This window comes from Rhineura floridana, chromosome 1, assembly GCF_030035675.1.
Source record: "Rhineura floridana isolate rRhiFlo1 chromosome 1, rRhiFlo1.hap2, whole genome shotgun sequence".
Taxonomy (NCBI): Eukaryota; Metazoa; Chordata; class Lepidosauria; order Squamata; family Rhineuridae; genus Rhineura; species Rhineura floridana.
The window spans coordinates 144,853,361-144,875,552 of NC_084480.1; the positions used below are offsets into that span (position 1 = coordinate 144,853,361).

The 22,192-nt window shown below is 41.9% G+C and overlaps 1 protein-coding gene across 4 annotated transcripts in view; it reads right to left on the reverse strand.

The window, feature by feature from the left end:
• The window catches only part of PCGF3 (polycomb group ring finger 3), an 86,525-nt gene that overhangs the window by 63,313 nt on the left and 1,020 nt on the right, over positions 1 to 22,192 (reverse strand). The window lies entirely within an intron of this gene.

A 22,192-nucleotide genomic window follows, 5' to 3' on the forward strand; every position in this document is an offset into this window, starting at 1 on the left:
TTAATTCTATTGGGTTGTATTCAACTAAGTCCTACTCAGAGTACATCCACTGAAATTAATGAACCTAAATTAGTCATATCTAATTAACTTCAATAGGACTACTCTGAGTTAGACTAGTTGGACCATCTTACCCCTAATATACCCAAGTCTATCACTGCACTCTGCAGATACCATCTTATCAGGAGGTCCATTCCACACAACAGAGGAAGTGGACCTTAAGTTCTGTGGCACCTGTCTTTTGGAATTCCCTCCTTTTAAATATTAGACAGGTGTCATCCCTGTTATCTTTTCAGTGCCTACTGAAGATCTTTCTCTTTCAACAAGCCTTTTAAGTAGCAACTTTATTCCACTCTGTGTCTGTTTTGGAATTGCTTTTTAAGAAGCTTTTAAAGATTTTTCTTTTAAAAAAAGATGTTTTAAGATGTTTTGTTTCTGAGATGTTTTAAGATGTTTTTAGTGTTTTGTCCTTTGTCACCCTGGGCTCCTGGGAGGAAGGACAAGATAGAAATACAATAACAGCAGCATTGAGTATCACCCAGTGTAACTGATTTTACCCCATGGAAAAGCAGTGTGTGGTAAACTCTCTCTCTATTGGGGGAGACAGAGCAATCCAGGGTAAAAGGCAGTATACCATGGCACTCTCAAAATCCAAATGTGCCCACAGCCTCCCCCCCAAAAAAATAAATTTGGGGACCTCCACCTGTGAGTTTAGCTGAAACACTAATGAACATTTGAAACTCATTGAAAACATTTTGGAATGTTGTAAATCAACACTTAATCCACTGAAAATGTAGCTAAATTTAATTATAGTAGTAAATGTTTTACAAATGTTCAACAGCCCTTTTCCTTCACCTTTTACCATTTCAGCTTTACATAAATTCAAAATACTGAATATGTGGTACTAAAATTTGCATGGAAACAATGCCATTAGGACAGAATTACAACTTCACAGGCAAAAGAACCTAGATTTTGGTGAAAAGCTCAAAAGCAGCTGAACTCCGAAGTCGGTAAATCCTACAACAAATCCACCAAAGTCAACTTACATACTGAAAAAAAGTGAGGAAGATTTACCCTAGGACTTCCCACCCCAATGCAATCATCTTGGCACTTCCTCTACTTAAGTGAATATGATCATTTGGGTAGCAGCTAATGCCAGGCAAATCAGGTTTCCCCACACAGATGTGGCAGTACAATGTCTCCCCATCTGCAGCATGGTCCAACCACTGATATGGCAGCTTTGAAATTGGAACATGGGACATGTGCCACTCTAAACAATTTTTTTTAGCTCTGATTTTACCTGAATTTCATTTTGAGACAGAAGCTAAGTTAGAGTCCCTCTAGGGAGTGAACTGAAAGACATTCAATAATATTTGAGAATAAAAATAAGGAGAAACATATGCAAGCTCCAGTATATGTGTGCAAGCACATTTATGTGTATATATGTGTGTACACATATACACACATTTTTTGCACCAGCTGAAGCCTCCAAATTGTCAAAGGTAGCCCTACATAAAGCGCATTACAGTGGCTTAACCTCAAAGTTACAAAGACATAAACAATAGTTGCTTCCTGTGTGAAATTTTTAAGTTGTAGTACAAAATATATATTTTAGTGCTCATAGCAAAAAATGTATTTTAAGTATGCAATATTTAGGTAACCCCACTTTTTCATACCAGCAGCTCCTTTCACCATGAGGCCTGGACTTCATTGTTGTTTTTTAACTGAAATGGGATAGATGAGGGAGTATAAATGCCAGGGCCACAAAACAGTGTATCGCCTCTAGGCCTGAAAAGGTGGTTAAGCTGCCAACAGGATTACAAGGGAAACCTGTAAGCAATGATGCAGGGTGGAAAATTTTCCAATGCTTTATTTTTCCACAGAAAATTTCCCATACAATAAGTTCAATAGTAACAATGAAAGAGTGCCAACTGCAAATAAGTATCAGGCAAGCTTGGCAGTTTCAAAGTTTTTAGCTTTTTTTTTACTAAATATAAGTTTTTAAAAATTGCTAAATGAGATCACTCTCCAGAAAATATTCCAACTGCCCTAATTAGCATAGTCAAAATTTTCCCAAGAAAATGCAAAACATTCCTGAAAATTCAAGCTTGTAGGCAATTAATCAAAAGGGGGGAAAACAACTTCGAAAGAGAAACAATTCAGATAAAATACATGTCTCTGAACAAAACAGAGAGGATAGAGTCCAATAAATTAGTCAGTCACAAAGGAATAAATGGGGTCTCTCAGACCTGTGCAAGGCCTCAGTCAATCCCTGGCAACAGAACTGCTGCTGGATTAACGCTGAGTCAGGACAGAAGGCTGCTCTGCTCTCCCTCACTGTCTTCTCAAGGCAGTTCCTTTTTGCTTATTAGCTCTGCCATTTCCTCAGTATCTTTTCCCCAAAAATCTTCCAACCCTCTCAAGTCTCTTCACCCACCTTTCCTCTTCCAATCTCCCGGTGTGGAACCATTCAGTCCCCTCCCCATTGCAAGTATCTCCTCTAAAGCAAAAAGAGCTGCACACCAACCATCCCACAGGGGTAATTACAGCAGAAACCATTTGAGGCAAATCCGGAAAACTTATTGCAGCCCTGATAATATCTGCTCAGCTATCCACCAGATGACAACTAAGAATCACTCCTAGACGATCAAGTTTTTTTAAAAAAACTTTTGAGGTATTCAATATAGGTGGGCTAGTAAAAATGTATGTGGATTAATAATTTTGTAGAAGTGACTTCCTAATCAGTGCTAGTTGACTGAAAATGAGAGATGTGGGTTACTTGTATCTTGACTGAAAACATATACAGTAGGGCCCCACTTATACGGCGGGTTAGGGACCAGGCCCCTGCCGTAAAGCGGTAATCGCCGTAAAGCAGAACCCATTGACTATAATGGGCCGCGTCGCACAAAAATGACACGAAAATATCGCAAAAGGCCGTAAAATTGCAAAAATTGGCTTTAAAACAGGGAATTTCCCCAAATTGAAAGCCGCCGCATCAGCGGAACACCGCAAAATGGAACGCCAGTAAGCGGGGCCCTACTGTAATAGAAATGCTATTGAAATTAATAGAATGCATTGAGAACATGGGCATTAAAGGTAAAGGTGTCCCCGCACTTGTAGTGAGAGTCGTTTCCGACTCTTAGGGTGACATCTTGCGACGTTTACTAGGCAGACTGTATATATGGAGTGTAGTTGCCAGTTCCTTCCCCGGCCTTTCTTTGCCTCCCAGCATATGCCGGGTACTCATTTTACCGACCACAGATGGATGGAAGACTGAGTGGACCTTGACCCCTTTTACCGGAGATTCGACTTCCTCCTTCCGTTGGAATTGAACTCCAGCCGTGAGCAGTGCTTTGGCTGCGTTGCCGCCGCTTACCACTCTGCGCCATGATAGAAAGGAAAAATGTGCTAATCTTTCTAAACTTCCTACAGAGCAAGAAAACAATTGGTGTTTTGAACTCCCAGTTGATTTATCAACTTTGAATTAATGTCCAAATTTCTTTATATATCCTGTAGAGGCTATTCCTACTGTAGTTTAGTACCAACAACTGTAGTTCCAACTCCTTACAATACTGTATACTTTAAAAAAAATCTGGGGAGAAGTTCAGGAATCCAGGATATTTGGGGGGGGGTTGTATATCTATAGGGTTTAGGGTTGGGTTTTTAGTTTATTCAAAGTGAAATTTAATAGACTGGTGATACAAAATGAATCCTAATTAAAAAGGGCAGGGCATGATCTAGTCAAAATTAGTCACTTTTAAACCACATTAATTTCAATAGTGGAACCTGAAACACCATTTATTAATTCAACCACCAAATGTTAAACATTAAATTAGATTTATAACATTGGTTTTCTAGCCAATTTGTTATATGAAGAATAGATCTAGAAAATCACCTTAATAAAAGGAGTTTTTAAAAGCCTTTTTTCTTCCAGTTGGACAACACTATTAAGCCCAAACAAGTGGGAGCTCAACAAAATGTTGTAGTGTGTCCCATGCCTCAGGGCTCTTGTTCAGGGCTCCAGCCAACCTGGAACAGAAACCTGTACTGTAATGATAATCAGCCCTCTCATGAGAGGTTGGGGGGCACCTCATTTCTTTCCACTGACCCCCTGCATCCCCAAAACTACTACTGTGCTTTATACTGCTAGATGGCTCAGGTCTGAAGTTGGCTGAGCATTTTATTGAAATATATAGAGGGGCAGCTCTGAGAAAAGGGAAAAGGTGTCCTTTTTCATCTCCTTCCTGACGTGTCTGACGTGTCCTCCTTAAACACAGAGGAGTTTTTTAAACCTCATGACATACATCTGCCGCAGCCCTATTTCCCACTCTAGATTATAAATTGCTAGGGGTTTCAACATGCCAATTTTCTTTTCTCCTTTGATTTCAATTTTCCTCCCCCTCCCAACACATACACACTAAACTGACACCCTAACATTCTGAAGTTATGGCTGAGAGCAATCAAGCATAAGTGACAGTGGCCCATAGAAACAAATGTTCAGAATTGTACTGCAGCTGTGACTGAACAGAACGCCTGCTGCCAATGAAAGGGAGCAGCAAAGATAAGAGTGACTATCTTTGGGATGCATTGTGGACCCAGAAGTTTCTCTCTAAAAATTATTTTAGAGGCAATTTAGTATTTTCTTATTTCTATGGCCTCAACGAGAGCCAGTGTGGTGTAGTGGTTAAGGTGTTGGACTACAACCTGGGAGACCAGGATTTGAATCCCCACACAGCCATGAAGCTCACTGGGTGACCTTGGGCCAGTCACCGCCTCTCAGCCTTAGAGGACGGCAATGGTAACCCATGAAAACCCTATTCATAGGGTCACCCATAAGTTGGAATCGACTTGAAGGCAGTCCATTATTATTATGACCTCAACATTGGAAGGTCACAGGTCCTTGCTGGGCCATAATGAGGGGGGAGGGAGTGAATATTTGCATACTAGGGAGTCTCCTAAGAGAAACCTCTTGCTTATTTACTTTTTCTTGTTTTGTATTTCTTAATTTGTTTTCTGTTAAACCAGTCTAGAGGAGATTGGTGGTGGGTAGGGTGTGTGGTGTGGGAGCCTGTGCAGTGAACTGAATGATAGGAGAAAGTCACCAGATGCCTTCAGAGTGAGAGTCTGTAATTGGCAGAAGGCTGGCCCTCCCTGGGTGTGAGACAGGAGGGGGAGTAGATGGACCCTGTGTGAGAAAGTCTGAATGTGTGTGACTGTTCCCAATCCTCGCAGAGGCCTACTAAGATAATTTGCTCTGACAGGCTTTGTTGGTGGGCTCATGTTGGGCCCATATTAGGTATTTAGGAGGAGTCTTAGCATGGAGGAACATGGGTGATGCCACCCCAATTTCAGTAATTATGGGCAGAGGGAAATATAGCCATGGGTAGGTGGAGAATTACCAGAGAAGGCGAAGGCAAGGCCACCTGTACCTTCTCCTTGCTGCCACTCCTCTCATGGATTGGATCCTCGTTGCTCATCTGCTGTGCGTGTTGTTGTTTAATGCCAGATCGGTACATAATAAGACCACTCTCATCCATGACTTGATTGTGGATGAAGGTGCCGATTTGGTGTGTATTACCGAGACCTGGGTGGGTGAGCTTGGAGGAGTTGATCTAACCCAACTTTGCCCACCTGGATACTCGCTGCAGCACCAGCACAGGCTACAGGGACCGGGGGGGGAGGAGTTGCTGTGGTCTACAGAACTTCCATCTCAGTCACCAGGAGACGATTCTGTCTTGGAGCTGGTGTTGGGCCGAGGAGACAGCAAACTAGCGTTGCTGCTGGTGTACCGTCCACCCTGCTGCCCGGCAGCTTCTCTGAGCGAGCTGGTAGAGGTCGTCTCAGCTGTGGCATTGGAGCAGCCCAGAACGATAGTGCTGGATGATTTCAATGTCCATGCAGAGGCTGCCACTAGTGTTCCGGCTCAGGACTTCATGGCCTCCATGACGACCATGGGGCTGTCTCAAGTTGTTACTGGCCCAAAACATAGCGCAGGGCACACCCTCAACTTGGTTTTTGCTCCAGATGAAGAAAGGGATGGTCTGGACATAGGGGGATGGATGTCACCCCATTACTGTGGTCAGATCACTTCCTGGTGAAGTTTAGACTTATGGCTCCGATCCTTCCCTGCAGGGGTGATGGACAGATTAAGATGGTCCGCCGCTGGAGACTAATGGAATCCACTGGATTCCTGAATGCCCTGGGGGAGTTCCCAGTAGATAGAGTAGGTGACCCTGATGACGTGGACAAGGTGCTTGCAATGATGCGGCCAGCAACATGTCCTCTCGACCCTTGCCCTTCTTTGCTTATTAAAGCTTGCCAAGGTGGTTTGACCAAGTGGATCCAGAGTGTGGTCAACACATCATTGCGGGAGGGAGTGGTTCCAGCTGCCTTGAAAGACACGGTGATTCAACCACTCTTGAAAAAGCCCACCCTGGACCCATTAGTTTGTGACAACTACCGACCGGTTGCAAATACTCCCTTCTGAGGAAAGGTGATTGAGAGGGTTGTGGTACAGCAACTGCAAGTACTCTTGGATTAAACAGATTATCTTGACCCATCCCAGTCTGGGTTCAGGCCTGGCTATGGGACTGAATTGGCCTTGGTCGCCCTGATGGATGACCTTTATCGGGAGAAGGACAGGGGGAGTGTGACCCTGTTATTCCTACTTGATCTCTCAGCGGCTTTTGATACCATTGACCATGGTGTTCTTCTGGGCCGACTTGGTGAGATGGGTATTGGAGGCGCTGTTTTACAGTGGTTCCGATCCTATCTCCAGGGTCGTTCTCAGAGAATAGCATTGGGTGATTGTCTTTCGGCCCCCTGGCAGCTGTGCTGTGGGGTGCCACAGGGTACCATCTTGTCCCCCATGCTGTTTAACATTGAGCTTTGGGGCAAGGTGTCAGCAGTATGCTGATGATACCCAGCTCTACTTCTCTGTAACATCTGAATCGGGAGAGGCCGTGCAAGCCCTGGACCGCTGCCTGGAGTCGGTGGTGGGCTGGATGAGGGCCAATAAACTGAGTCTGAATCCTAGCAAGATGGAGGCGCTGTGAGTTGGTGGTTCCCAAGTTCGGATAATTGGTCAGTTGCCTGCTTTGGATGGGGTCGTACTCCCTCTGAAAGAGCAGATCCGTAGCCTGGGGGTGCTCCTGGATCCATCTTTGTCGCTAGAGGCTCAGGTGAGTTCAGTGGCTAGGAGTGCCTTTTACCAGCTTCGGCTGGTAAGACAGCTGCGGCCGTTTCTGGACCGGGATAGCTTGACCACTGTTGTCCATGCACTGGTAACCTCTAGGCTGGATTACTGTAATGCTCTCTATGTGGGGCTGCCCTTGATGTTGGTCCAGAAGCTGCAGCTGGTGCAAAATGGGGCAGCGAGAATGCTCACTGGAGCAGGGTATTGCCAACATGTCACTCCGCTACTGAAAGAATTGCACTGGCTGCCCATTTGCTACTGGGCCAAGTTCAAGATTCTAGTTTCGGTGTACAAAGCCCTATACAGCTCAGGACCACGATACCTGAAAGACCGTCTTATCCCTTACATACCCAGTCGATCACTGCACTCTGCAGATACCATCTTATCAGGAGGTTCGTTCTGTACAATATAGGAAATGGACCTTTAGTGTGGCAGCACCTACCCTGTGGAATTCCCTCCCTTTGAATATTAGGCAGGCACCATCTCTGCTATCTTTTTGGCGACTTTTGAAGACTTTTCTTTTTCAACAAGCCTTTTAAGTTGAGAGCTATCCCAGTCTGTGTCTGTGTCAGAATTGCTTAATATGTTTTTTAATAATGTTTTTAACCCTTTTAAAAAAGTTTTTTAAATGTTTTTAACGTTGTGTTTTGTCTTAATGTATTTTAAGATTTGTTTGCATGATGTTTTAAAGTGTTTTTAGTGCCTTGTTTGCCGCCCTGGGCTCCTGCTGGGAGGAAGGGCAGGATACAAATTAAATAAATAATAATAATAATAATATTTCAGGGTGGCCTTTTTTCACTTCCCAACAGATAGGAATTCAACCACCTGAGTTCACTATTATAGGGAACGGTGATGTAAAGCATTTGCTCTTTTTGACACAAGGCAGGTACCTAAAGTGGCTATCCTGACTCCTGAGAATTGATTATGGCACCCTAAAGCTACATGGGCATCTGAAGGGTGAGGCAAGGGGGGCAATGCCCCCACCATGAAAAATAATTCCTGGATTCCCAGCTTTTCTTTAAAAAAAGAATCAGTTTCTAGAGTTTATAGAATCTGAGATATGAAGCAAGATGTGCAGGCACTATTCTTATTTTGTAAGAAACTTACCTGGTTCCACCTTTCAGTGTTCTTAGCCTATGAATTCAGTCATAGCAATAACAGACATTTAGGAAAGCAAATCTAGCCGATTAGACAAAGAGAAGGCTAGAGTGAAGCACCTGTTATCTGAATCATGGATAGGGAACCTCTTCTGGCCGGTGGGCTAGATCACTATCTCCCTGACCCCTGGTTGGTCAAATCTGACAGGTGTGGGTGATGTGTTCTCTAATGCCAATTATGTATGCTTATTTAGTTATGTGGAGTATTTACTTTGCCAGCACCACCACCCCTGGCTGGAAAAAGTCCTACGGATGCCCATGACTGAAGTATGTGTCTGGCCTTGAAATTAAGTAGCATCCACTTCCATGTGAAGTTCACAGCAGAGCCCTGAAGAATGTAAATGAAAACATGCTGATCTGAGATTCACTTTTGTAAAATTCAATTTTCATCTACTTTGTTAAGTCTTATGAAGTGATGACCCAAGCCCCTAGTTTTCCTATATATGGCTAGTAACCTAGTGCAGCAAAGTTTTCTTTCTGAATCCTCTTCCAGCTACTGGTGCAAACCACAGATGGAAGCCAGCCTTGTAAATACGTGCTTCCCTCACCCCTTTCTTTGAGGAATCTCCCAGCCTTTTGCTTCATAAGCCTTTGTCCTTTCTACTCATCAACAAACTGAGGATATAAAAGATGCAAGGGTGTCACTACCACCAGCTCTGTGCATGCTGAACAGAACTGGGTGTGTGTATGTTAAGATCTTTTCTCCCTGTTCAGTTTAGCCTCCAGGGTTATCACCCTCTCTCTCTCAAGAGAGGATCTTTGCCTTTTACTTGCTGCAGATACAGCTTTTCCCATCACTGCAACTATGTGCTAAGAAATCTTCACTTGTTGAACTTCTGTTGTGCAAATGCAAAGCTTCTCTGTCAAGAGAAAGGGTAACAGTCTAAAGGCTGAAAAAAGAATACTCTTGACCATCTTGAATGATGCAAAATACACAAGGGCTCTTCTAGCTCTAGCCCGTTAAGGAAGGCTAGACTCAAAAGGATGCAATCCTAAACAAGCTAGCATGGGAGTAAGTCCCAATAAACAAAGAGGGACTTACTTCTGAGTAAACATGCACAGATCACAATGGAAGGTCAGAATCGGATGCAACAATGAAATTGGTGTTTTCCCTTGTCTCCCCTTAATGTGTTGTTATGGCAATGCATGACATAATGGCATCACGTTGTGCATTTCTCCACCACCACTCAACAATAGTGGGAGAGGGGGGAATGGGGAAGAGAGAGAGAGAGTAACCTAATCTGCTTCCATAACTATATATGTACTGTATATAGTTATTAGGCAGCTACTAAAAACTTAGCTTTTTAAGATTTGTTTTTAAATTGCTGCATATATATTTCTATTATACATTCTGTTTTCTAATACCTGTATAGCACACTGCTTTGGAAACATTTCTTGGGAAGGAGCTGATTAATTAAATAATTAAATTAAATAAATAAATAAAATGTCAGTGAGGAGAGGAGAGGGAACAATTCAGGGTTTGTATTTTTAGCAGCAACTCTATGCTTGTCATGACATTTAGTTCTGTCCCAGTCCTAAAACCAACTTTTTATTTTGTTAACTTTTATTGCTTCAGGGCCTGAGAGAAAGTCTCTGGCACGGAAATACTTTCCAAAAATGGATTGTTAGCTTTTTCATAATCTAAGTGAAGCTTTGGTTCACAAACTATCAATCCAGATTAATTTCCAAATTTAGTTGACTACCAACCTAAATAAATAAGCTGTGTTCATAGGAAATCTGAATATGCTTTAACTACTGTGATGTTATGAACCCTGGATCACTTCACACCTAATTAGGAATGTGTTAAAAACATTGAGATTAGAAGTGCTATTGTGCAGAGTTACTGTTAGCATGCCACATTACTGCCAAATTGAATACATGGTTGGCACATTTATAAAAAATATATTCAGTCCATGTTGCAAATATTCTGCTCATATTATGCCAAGAACACACAGGAATAATTCATTATACATATTCGCTTATTTTACTGCTATTATGGGTTTCTAATAGGACCTGCAAAAACAGCTAGTTGAAAGCAGAGAATTGTTAGATTTAAGAACATAAGAAGGGCCTGCTGGATCAGGCCAATGGCCCATCTAGTCCAGCCTTCTTTTCCCACAGTGACCAACCAGTTGACCTTGGGAAGCCCACAAGCAGGACTTGAGGGCAAGAGCACTCTCCCCTCTTGTGGTTTCCAGCAACTGGTATTTGGAAGCATACTGCTTCCAACTATGGAGGTAGAGCATAGCCATCATGGCTAGTAGCCGCTGATAGCCTTATCCTCCAGGGTAGGGGAGACCCATCAGGCAGGCAGAGAAGCCTGAGCATCTTTACTTTTTACTTCTGCAAGCAAAGATCAAGGTTTCCAACTCTACCAGAAGTACCCCTTTCCCCAAATCCAAGTCTGAAGAGACAACAGTAGTCCCACACCAACAGTCTACTCCACATGTAGTCTGACTGGCCACTTCCCAACGTGCTGGAGCCCTGGGATTGTGGTACACAAATTGATTAGTAGAAAAAACTAAAAAGCAGATGATTTAAATTATAAGCCAAATGCTTAAGCCACACTATTGAATATGATGAAATTTGGAACATGTGTTGTCTATGGAAGCCTGATAACTAGAGGAGCCCAAACTTGTCTGTCTCTCTAGAAAGGCGTCATGAAGTGAGCATCACAGTCCTTAAGGTTGTTCCACACCTTCTAAAAAACATAAAATTTGGTAAATGTTGCTGATGCTATATTATTAGAGAAATCTCAAAACTGGATTGTATTACATCTAACAGTCAAACCTCAGTCATTTTACTCTTAGCAGAAGTCAGTGTTCCAGTGCAGAGGAAGCCAAGCCAGAGATGAAACAAAGGCTGTGGAAGCACCACTGCTGCTGCAGGTTTGGATTTAGGGAAGGAGGTCACTTTCAGCAGTAGCCATAATGCCACAAACTAGTCAAGTATAAAACTGCCCTGACATTTATTTATTTATTTAGAAACAGAAATCACTGAATCAGAAAACTCTCTAAGCAATGTACATAGTAAAATTGTCACTAACACATAAAATCTGCAAAACCTTTAAAAAAACAAATATAAATAACTAAGTTATATATCTATGTAGGCTAGCTGAAGTAAAAAAAAACTTTTCAGTGGGCATCTAAAACAAAAATTAGGCACCTGCCTAATGTCAATAAGCAGTTGAGTCTTTGATATGGATAGCTGAATCCTTGAGCTTGCGGTAGAATCAAGCCAAAATGATAAATCTGAGAGGTCAGAACATAGGGACATAGGAAGCTGCCTTACACTGAGTCAGACCATTGGTCCATCTAGCTCAGTATTGTCTACACTGACGGGCAGTGGCTCTCCAGTGTTGCAAGCAGGAATCTCTCCCAGACCTACCTGGAGATGCCAGGGATTGAACTTGAGACCTGCATGCAAGGCAGATGCTCTGCCACTGAGCTACAGCCCTTCCCCCTTTTTAGTTCTCCACTAAAGAAGCACAAAACTGTTGAAAGATACAACTTGCAGCAGAGAAGTAGTAAGTGGGTGGGAGGGAGAGCTTTTCCTCTCCCACGCCTAGCTTCTTTCTTCTGCAACCCCTTCCCCCTTAGTTGCTTCATACTCAATTATACATTAGTTACAAAGTGTCTGTCTGCTCTGCATGGGAGAAGGTGGCAGGTGGGAGAAGAGTTAAGCATCCCTCCCACCTTCCACTTCAAATCCCACTCTTCCCACACTATTTTTCAGCTATCTGAGAGGAATCAAAGCCCAGGTCTTGTTCTGGTCCTCTGGAGGAGTCCACAGAACAAGGTAGGTCAGTTGTCCAACCACCATGGACAGCTCCAATTGAACAACTTACTTCAACAAGGGCTGGAAGAGAACAGAACCTTTTGAGCCACTGCTTCCAGTCTCTCTCCTAGGCTCCACCTCCTATTGGAAAACTAGAGTATCTTAAAGGGCCAATCCTCCAACGTGAAGATAGGCACTTCTCTTGCATTCTCCAGCCTCCTGTCTGGTGTGTTCCCTGTACCTTTGGATTGGCAAAACACTGTGGGAGGCACTTTGTTCCTCAGGTCCAGGGAATCCTAGCTCTGGTTCCACAAACTCTGGTAATGAGGCACCTGGTTCAGTGGGCTCGTTTGCCAGCCTCAGGTTCAGTGGTTCCCTGATCATCAGGTTCAGAGCCAGGAACCCCAGTCTGGTGCCTTAGCCACTGTAGTCCCCCAATTTGGTGTTCTGGTCCCTGCTAGACTCTAGGTCATGACATAAATGTGTAGTTTCACCTTCAGAGAACGGCCAGGTAAAAAGCTAACTACAGCAGAATCTCTCATACTTCCCATCTAAAAAACCTGTAGGCCTAAAAATTAGGTCTCCACTAGTGAAATGCATGCTGGATTAGCTATTAGAAAGATGGTGAATTAACATGAATCCAGAATTCCTAAGAGTGTAAGATATTTTCAGAAGCCAAATATCATCCCAATTTAGCTACATCCTCATTAAAAGGAGCTGCTCCCGGCAGCTTGCTTTCTAAAAGCTCATTTTCCCCTTGATATTAATCACCCCAGAACAACATTAAGCAACTACCCAGCTTTATAAAAAAAATGTAGCTGTTTAAAAAGGATTAATTCTATTCAAAGTTGTATCTGTTTAATGAGAAGACAATACGATTTGGCCACTTATTAAATGACGGAAAGTGAGCTAGAACCTTATATTAAGCTGTTAAGGAAATCAAAGAATATTGACTTTGAAGCTTTTACTCGTCCTTTCAATCAAATATTCTGGAAGGATGATGGTCTGAAGGCACATGACACAGTTCTGCTACTTGTAAGCTGCAGTAGACACCTGCAGTAGAGGTCTCTCTGCTCAGCAGACCTACATACTGCCTGGAAATGGCATGCAAGCCATGCTCTTAAGTATCACATATGCCAGCAAGCCACACTATGAATTACTGTTTCCAAAATTACACATAAAATCTATGCATTACCAATTTAAGTCATCTACTTAAGAAGTTTATAAGTAACTTTTCAACCAAATTTCCTGCAACCCGATTGGAGTTTGGACACAAAGGGAGAGTTCTGTTGCACTTTTTTCCTGCTTGTGAGAACAGAATATTGGACTACATAGGCCTTTGGGTTGATCCAACAGAGCCCTTCTTATCTTCTTAAGGTTGCAATCCTATACCCACTAACCTGGGAGTAAGTCCTATTGAGTTCACTTACTTTTGAGTAGAAAATGCACTGGTTTAAAGCTGAACTAAATGCTAACTATTCAGTGTGTCCAGAAAAAAAATCCTATTGTCCTGCAGAGACTGGATTTTAATAGCGAGGCTTCAATCTACTAATGAAGCAAAAGCTTTACAAAGATTCACAGGTGATAGCCACCAGGGACAGAATCTACAAGGAACTTCTCCTGTGTAGCTCCCATTCACTTTAATAGTTTAATGCAGGTGTGAGGAACCTTTGGTCTCAAGTTGTTGATGAACTACAACTCCCATCAGCTCCAGCAAGCACAACCAATGGCCAAAGGTCAGGATTTGCAGTTGAGTGCCAAAGGTTCCCTCCCCACACCTGGTTTAATGTGCCATGAACAAGGGAATTTTCCAGTAAATTGTATTCTAGGAGCAATGCAATTTAACTCATGCTAGACCTAAGCATGTACAATTCAGGTACGTTTTTCCATACTGCATAATAGAATAGTTCCTTCCACTGGCCTGATCTGAAGCAAAACCATGGAACGACACATCATCATTTGTGCTCTCTGTAACACTCACCTGAAATGCTAAATACGCAGGTTGGTCATAACTGTTTTCTGTAACAAATGATAATGAAAACTAACATGATAAAGTAGCCATTTGCACATCCACCAGCTACCATGTGAAGCATTCTCATTTCTACCTACTGTCCCACTTGAGCAAGGATTGAACCAAACCCTTTTTCAAAAATAACCATGCATTCCAAACAAATTAAACACCAGGGTTACAGATGGAGCCAAGTGGTAGGCCTACAGTACAGACAATGCCATCTGCAGCTGAGGAAGTATGGGGGTAGTTCATCAATGAGCATATTTTCAAACAGCAACAGTTCAGCATTCACACTATCACAGGGCTCTAACACCACCTGTTGCTTGTTAGGAGGTGAAATCAAGCTTACATGCGCTATCACGGAATAATTTATTTTCTTGTATCCTGTTGTATCACTGGAGAAGACAGTCCCTTGTTTGCAAGCGTTAACACTTTTTCAGTCACAAAGTTTGGGGGAAACTAGCATATCTGGAACTTGCACATGGATAAAACTGTCTAACCCTGAAGCAACATTACTACTATCTCTATGAGATTACTCTCAAAAAACAATGACACATTAAGCAGTTGCCAAGTTACTAAAGAAGTTTCATTCATACTTATGAAGAACGGATCAAACTGAACAATGCTCTTATTTATAAAACACATATAGTTCTTCATTCAGAAATCTTATCTTGGCAACCTAAATATCTAATTATGTGGCATTCATGCACTTTTCTAAGGATGAAAGAGAAGTTTCCATTAGCTCTGAATTACATATCACAGCTATCAATGAGCAGATAAAGTAGAATGTTCTGCTTGGCTTTACCAATCTACTTGTTGATGTGAACCCATGCATATGCAAATAGGGCAAACTATACCCAGAATGAATCTTTCTGATCCCAGGACCTAGCTATGTGCATTAAAAGTAGCTGTAAGGCTGAGCTATCAAAAGCTGCAAAAGAAGTTATTAATTTTTAAAACTTGATTTTAGAATTTGATTTGCCAAGTAAGACTCCATCAAGCAGTGTTTATTGTTTTTTATTTTCTAAGGGCTGGAAGCAGATTACTGGGGGCGCAAGAGTGGTCGGCATCAAGGTGGCTATGCTTTGTTGTCATACATAGGATGGCAGCTATTTTCAGGAGGAGAAATAAGGAAAACAGTGTTTCTGGAATCACTCAACCCTATAATACAAAGGTTTTGAATCCTATGAAGCCATCCCACCTTTGGACAGCACTAGAACCATGCGACATTGACCGATCCATGCTCTCAGAAACTATATTTTACTACTTCTGCAGCTGTTTTTGCTTAAAAGCCCTCATTACAGCTCCCATTGTTGGCTGTAGTATACAGACTGGGGTATGTGGCTCCAAATTTTACATTATCAAACACAGGTAAATTGAAACAAATGCATAACTTTGTAATAGCAGTAGCTAGAAGGTCATGCATTTGTACACATTTGTACTGTCTGATGACTGTTAGGACAAGCAATGTAGAATATCTTCCAACATGAACAACAGTAAAATGCTTTCACGTGCATTTAACTGGTACTGTAGTTTCATTCTTGTAGATTTTATGGTCCTCGCCAACTAGGTATTCCGCAGAGCCAGTCTGAGAAAGGAACAGGGTGGGGTTGTTGGTAATAAGACTCTAAACCCAAGTCCATTGCTACAGTGACTGGTTCTTTTTTGCCACTGAGGCTAGTCAGTATCTGGAAAACCTTGGCTGCTGATCCTTACATTATAGTGACACAAAACATCATTATAAAAGTTAAGTTTTTAAAGTTAGAACATACACAGTAATTAATCACTAACGTTTTCTGTCCTTTACTACGATGAACCCATTGGTACCAACTTGTGGAAAAGGTGGCACTTATGGCACTCTTGAAATAAGCAAGCCATTCCATATGACTGGCTATGGTGTATGTTATTAACATCTAAATTATTTTTTTTCAATACATAGAATCAGGCCTACACTCTTTACACCTCCTCAGATCAGGAGACTAGAGGCAGCTCCACCTCCAGGTACCAGGGACAGGAGCTACATACATTGATGCAGAGTAGAGTACAGTAGGGCACCGCTTTACAGCGCTTTGCTTTACAGTGATTCACTAATACAGCAGTGTCAATTAGACGCAATTAGACTAAAGCCCCACTCATACAGCGCTTGTTCCACCTTTACGGCGGTTTCTGGGCATCGTGCGCCATGCTATTCAATGCGTTCCGCTTTACAGCGGTTTTCGCTTTACAGCGGGGGTCCAGAACGTAACTCGCTGTATGAATGGGGCCCTACTGTAGCATCATTTTGCACTTTGACCTTGACTTCTGGCACTATTGCCAAAAAGGCTGACAATCCATGGATATACTAAACGCTCAAAGCCACTATAAACATAGCCACAGTCCTACATGAGAAGCACTTCTATACTGGAAATAGGATGCAACCCAAGTATATTTCACTATACACACTTGTGGCACATATACCTCAAGCAGTGTCTAACCTTTCTGGTAACTGTCTCAAGACAAGATCAAAGTACAAGATAACTCTACCATGCATCGAACTATACATGCTGTACCCCACACTCCATCCCTTGGGTTGATCTATGAAGACAGGAAAGTGACCTGATTGCAAATATATGCATGATAGTTGCATACTACTTCATATTTGGAAACACTTTCCATGTAGAAAATTTCTCCCATTTGAAGTGACTCTTAATATGTGAATATATAGCCATGAAGCTCACTGGGTGACCTTGGGCCAGTCACTGCCTCTCAGCCTCATGAAAACCCTATTCATAGGGTCACCATAAATCGGAATCAACTTGAAGGCAGTACATATTAGATAAGACAGCAATATTTATTTGACTTCCCTGAATGACAAATAATTATATCTGCTAGTGGCAACTTACCGAAGTTTCATTCACACTCAGCATTGGATTAAATTCAGTTAAATAGATTGGAGGTGGTCAGAAACGTGCTTAAAAGTAATCCCAAGTAGAATAAAGAGAACAAATTGAATTAAGCATATCCATACATTTCCTTTGATCATAATGCTTAACAAGTTTTAAAAAAAACTCCAGGAACTTCCAAAAGCATAATCGCTGTTATCTTCCCAACTCATACAATTCTAAAAAGTTGTTGTTGCTGTCAAAAGGTTGACTTTAACTTTATAAACACTGGAATCAACAGCCATTCACAAGGGTCATGTCTAAGGGGATAAAAATGGTATTTGTTCACAGCAGCTCAACCACATATCTGAGAGAGGAGCATTCATTCCTTGTCAAGGCAGAGACAGCTAAAAAATATTATGACAGGGTTAAGGACAACAGGAAAAAAAGTTGCCAGTCTGGGATTGGTTTTGGGGGGTGGGAGAAGATGATGCTTCATTTTTCTCTCACGCTACTTGATAAATAACGGTGCTAGAGGTTGCAATTACCTTCTACAAATGTGGACAGCTGATCAAGAGTCTGTACAAATTAAGTAGGAAATTAGACAGGAATTAAAGGCAGTTCAAACCTGGGATAGTCAATGGAGTACCCACCAGATGCCACTGAACTACAGCCTCCATCATCCATGACTATTGGCCACTCTGGCTGGGACTGATGGGAGTTATAGTCCAACAACAAGCGGAGGGCACCATGTTGGCTACCCCTGCTTTAAATCCTCATATAATCTAGTAGTACAGTTTTTCGTGGAAGTGATTACACATCTGAATGTTTCCGCATATTAAAAACCAAATCCTCCAGCACATAGAACACTAGATTGTCACAGACAAATTGTCACAGATAAAAGTTGAGTTTGGCTTTTGCCTAAATTCGACTTCTACATGCAGAGAGTTGTATAGCCAACCTACACATTATACGGAATGGGGTGGTAGAATTCCAGGAGGGAGTATATTTGAATGCTCCTCCACATAAAAACCTCCCTACACATAGGTTTGAATTCCAGTGAGTGGAACTTGGCTCACAGGATGGTCCCACTGGCAGAAGAGGGGAAGGTGATTTTTGCCATTCCCCCTTCAGTCCCGTGCCCCCCCCAAATTACCAGATAGTTAAGGCATATTCTGGAACAGCTTGTGAGGTAGCACAGGAAATGCAGGAAAAACTGGGGGGAAATCGGCTCCCCTCCCCCAGCTCCACTGCATTGGGTCCCTTCTGTGACCAGAAAAGAAACTCAGAATCCAGGATGGCATCTTAGGGAGATGACTTTGTTAAAACATTCTCTCTAATGTGCTATTTGGCTACATGCTGAGAGAATTTTTTTCTGAGCGTTTAAAAATGCAATCCCCCACCCGTAGGCTAAAATGTCACAGTCCACAATTCTCTCACCTCAGTTCAACATATCATTCTGCATAATGTGTAGGTCGGTTCTAATTCAAGAGGGAGCGTTCAGGCATCACACACACCCTTCTACTATCTGCAGCCTGAAGTGATACAGTCCAAGAAAGTTTTACCCCTTCATTCTACTGATTGCTTAAATTGTTCCATCAATGGAGGATTGTTGGGCAAGGTAGTGCTAAGATCACTTGTTGGATAAGTGGAGGTGAAAATCAGAGACTTTATGATGAAATGGGAGAAGGGAACGCTGTACCAAAAGAGTTGGTAACGGTTTTGCCCTCTGCTCCTCTGCTATGGGGCTGTTCATATACATGTACAGAAATATTTGTATTGTGAGCACCTGGGAAACAGTGACCCATTTAAAAAAAGGGCAACTGCTGAAAAACCTGCCTTACTCTGAATTTTAGGGATAAAGCAGGGAATAAATTTTTCCCTTTGAATATTTTTTAAAGAAAGACAGGGCTTTCTTTAATATTTCTGTTCAAGTCAGAAACCTTTTCATTTTAACATCACAGTATTCTAATACTGAACAAACATGCTTCACAGAAAATGAGTACCTTGCAGCCCAATCCTATGAAGAACTGATCTGGCAAACAGCTACACTGGCAAGACTACACACCCAAGAACATGGGCCACTGCTGTTGGCCAGTCCAAGAGACTGCAGCAAACGGCCAACATCACAACAAGAATGCACTCACTAACAGCCCATTCCTTAAGACCCTACCACAAAGCCAGCAATATCAGAATAAGCCTTAGTGCCTGAAATATGATAGTAACTGGCTGTAACGGGAGTTCAGCTGACAGGCAACGTTACAAGACAGACCTGCCCTACTTCCTTCACCTAGGATGGATGTCACTATCGCTGCATCGGTACAAGCCACTTTCTGCACCAATCACAGCTACACAGAACTGAAGTGCTCATGTTGAGCGCTTCATGCCATAACAAAAACCAGCATGGCAATCAAATTTTCAAGCATGCAATGTATGGGTGTGCTTAAAACTTGTAATTTAATTCCACTAGTTGAAGACAGGATTTTTTTTGTCTGCATGAAATTTATATGAGCCACTCACCATGCAGAAGCGGGATCTCCACAGCTAATACAAAGCAGCCCTATTTCAAGCAACCCTTTAACCAACTCAGCCCTCTGTAGAAGCACGCTGTGTTCATCTTCAGGTACATAAATGGTACCTGAAAATGAAGTTAACATAAAGACTTGTAATGCTAGGTTGAAAGTATTTTCACATTAAGTTTTGAGACCTAAATTATTAAAATTGGCTATTTTGAGCTACTTGGGTAAATTTGGACAACAGAGAAGTTCAGTTGTTTATCTAAGAAAGCAAGTGCAAGTGGGTTGTCTTCACGTGCTTATCAGGGATTCCCCAATCAGAACATTAGTAATTGACAAGTCAGCTTGCTTAAACAACTTGCCCACTATTGCCAATCATCCCGTCTAATGTGCAGATATAGGAAAAGACTCTAAGAAGTATTCTCAGTTTGCACAAAGCTATGATGAAGCCCAAAGCAGCAGACCCAACCAATGTTCCACATTAATTGACGGTAAACCCCAAACATGCCCTATAAGTCTTTGCAACCAACAAAGAAGTCCCTGATAGACAAGTTGATGTGGAAAAGGAAGAAAGCTTGAAACCCTTAGGGCAAATTCTGGTACGACTGCAATATCTGTTAGCTCCATTTCTACCCTTGATAGATTCTATCAAGCTATCCTTAAGATCACTTTGCAAGACATAACAGAAACAGGTACGGTTCTGCAGTATATACATGGAGAATCGCACACGCATGGCCTCAAACCTTTTGGACTAGAAGTGGATACATTTAAAATTAACACAGACTAGCTTATATTATGTGAAGAGGATGTTAGTATATTTAAATAAGATATCTCTTAAGTGTACAATTTTCCTATGACCTAACAAAAAACTTCTCACATATCAATAAAGTCTTCTTTATTGTAAACACCTTTGTCAACCAAGTTAGGAGCAAAAAGGAACTTCTGAATTGGGGTAATAGAAAGCATGAATTACAATATTTACGTGCAATTCTTGCGGGGGGGGTCCCAATGGTGGTTAAACTGCCTAATCCATCCCCCATTCCAAGCTCTGCTAGCAGGATGGAAGTGAAGGCAGAGGAATGCTCTGCATTCCTCTATCCATTTCCAGGATTTAAAAAAATGAAAAAACTTTTTCCCCTTTTCCCTCCCATTGTTTCCAATGAAGGGGGAGAGGTTTAGACACACCCAGAAGAATGTCTGGATTACCCCCACCCCCAGGTTTGGTATTGTGAGAGGAGACTAGGAGGACTTAGGATACCAGCAACTTCCCAGAATGCCCCCTTTGGGGCTTTTCCCACACCAGAGCTCTGACATCAGTTGGGCCAGGGCATCAGAGGAGCTAGCATTATTGGAGAGGAGGCTCTGACATCTGATGTCCCTGTCCAACATAAGGTAGATCAGATCCACTCTATGGCCCTTGGGATACCCTCCTAGGTCCAGAGGAATGCACCCTAAATGTATTAGCATATACAACAAAAAGATAACACATAAAATTTTAAAAATGGATTAACTTCAAGAATAAGCAGCCACATGAAGTTAAGCACTCCTAGAAAAGTGGCATATAAATACATGACTCCTAATAGCTTTAAAACACACGTTTTCATGCATTAGCATATTTATTAAATAATACAGCAAACATTATAAAACTAGAAATTCCAAAGCTTATAGGAAGATTTAGGGCAATTTACCTGGAGAATTTGAAATTCTGTAGCACACTTCTAATTAGCTATGAAGATGTGTCTATCACCAAATTCTAACCACGACCTTACCACAGTAGTCTAAAACTTAAATGCCAGCACAATAAAGTGATTTTAACAAATCCAGGTAGAACCAAACTTCAAACCATAAAAGCATGTTTCTTCCATGATACCCCATCACTAAGAACACAGTTCTGATGTTTACAAAACACCAGTTTCAGATAAATCATGTCATCACCTTCACTTATACATATCTAATACTTCTTTTTTTAACAATACACCCATCCCAGAAGAGCACAGCCACTCAAAATAATTTGTGAAATAAAATTCATTAGTTATTAATGGTACCACACATAGTTCATCTCAATTCTGGATTTGACCACCTTCTCCTATCACTGGTGATCTCTTCTGGTGATCTCTTCTGGTGATCTCTTTGCTATGACCAAAGTAAAACTTAAAAGTCATTCACTATGCAAGAGCATTTGACTAAATTGCCACAAGTGAACTTCCTTAATAGCAAAATAAGCAAGCATTCTCATCTACCAAATTCAAAAATGATACTTCATTACAAACAAGTACATTCACATAGACACCTGAGGCCAACACCTTGAAAGCCCAGGCTACTACTATGGGCAGGCTTCCAGTCAGTTGCTGCTGGTATTGAGCCAAGACCTCTGCAAATCAACACAAGAGACTCACAACTATGCAGCAACCTTAAATTGTATCGAGGTAGAACTCCTTCCCCCCCCCACGCTCCCCAATGAACAAATACTGCTTTTTTTTACTCTTATCAAATACATGTGGCAGGCTTACAGTTTAAATTGCATGGGCAATGGGCACCAATCATACCAGTGAGGCACCGATGTGAACAAGCCTTTAGTCACCACACAAGCGAGACTCCTTGGCACAACTTGGGGGCGGGGAGGTGGGGTGAGAAAGCAGGCAAAATTAATTGTAGCTTTTAAACGCAAGGTAGGAGTC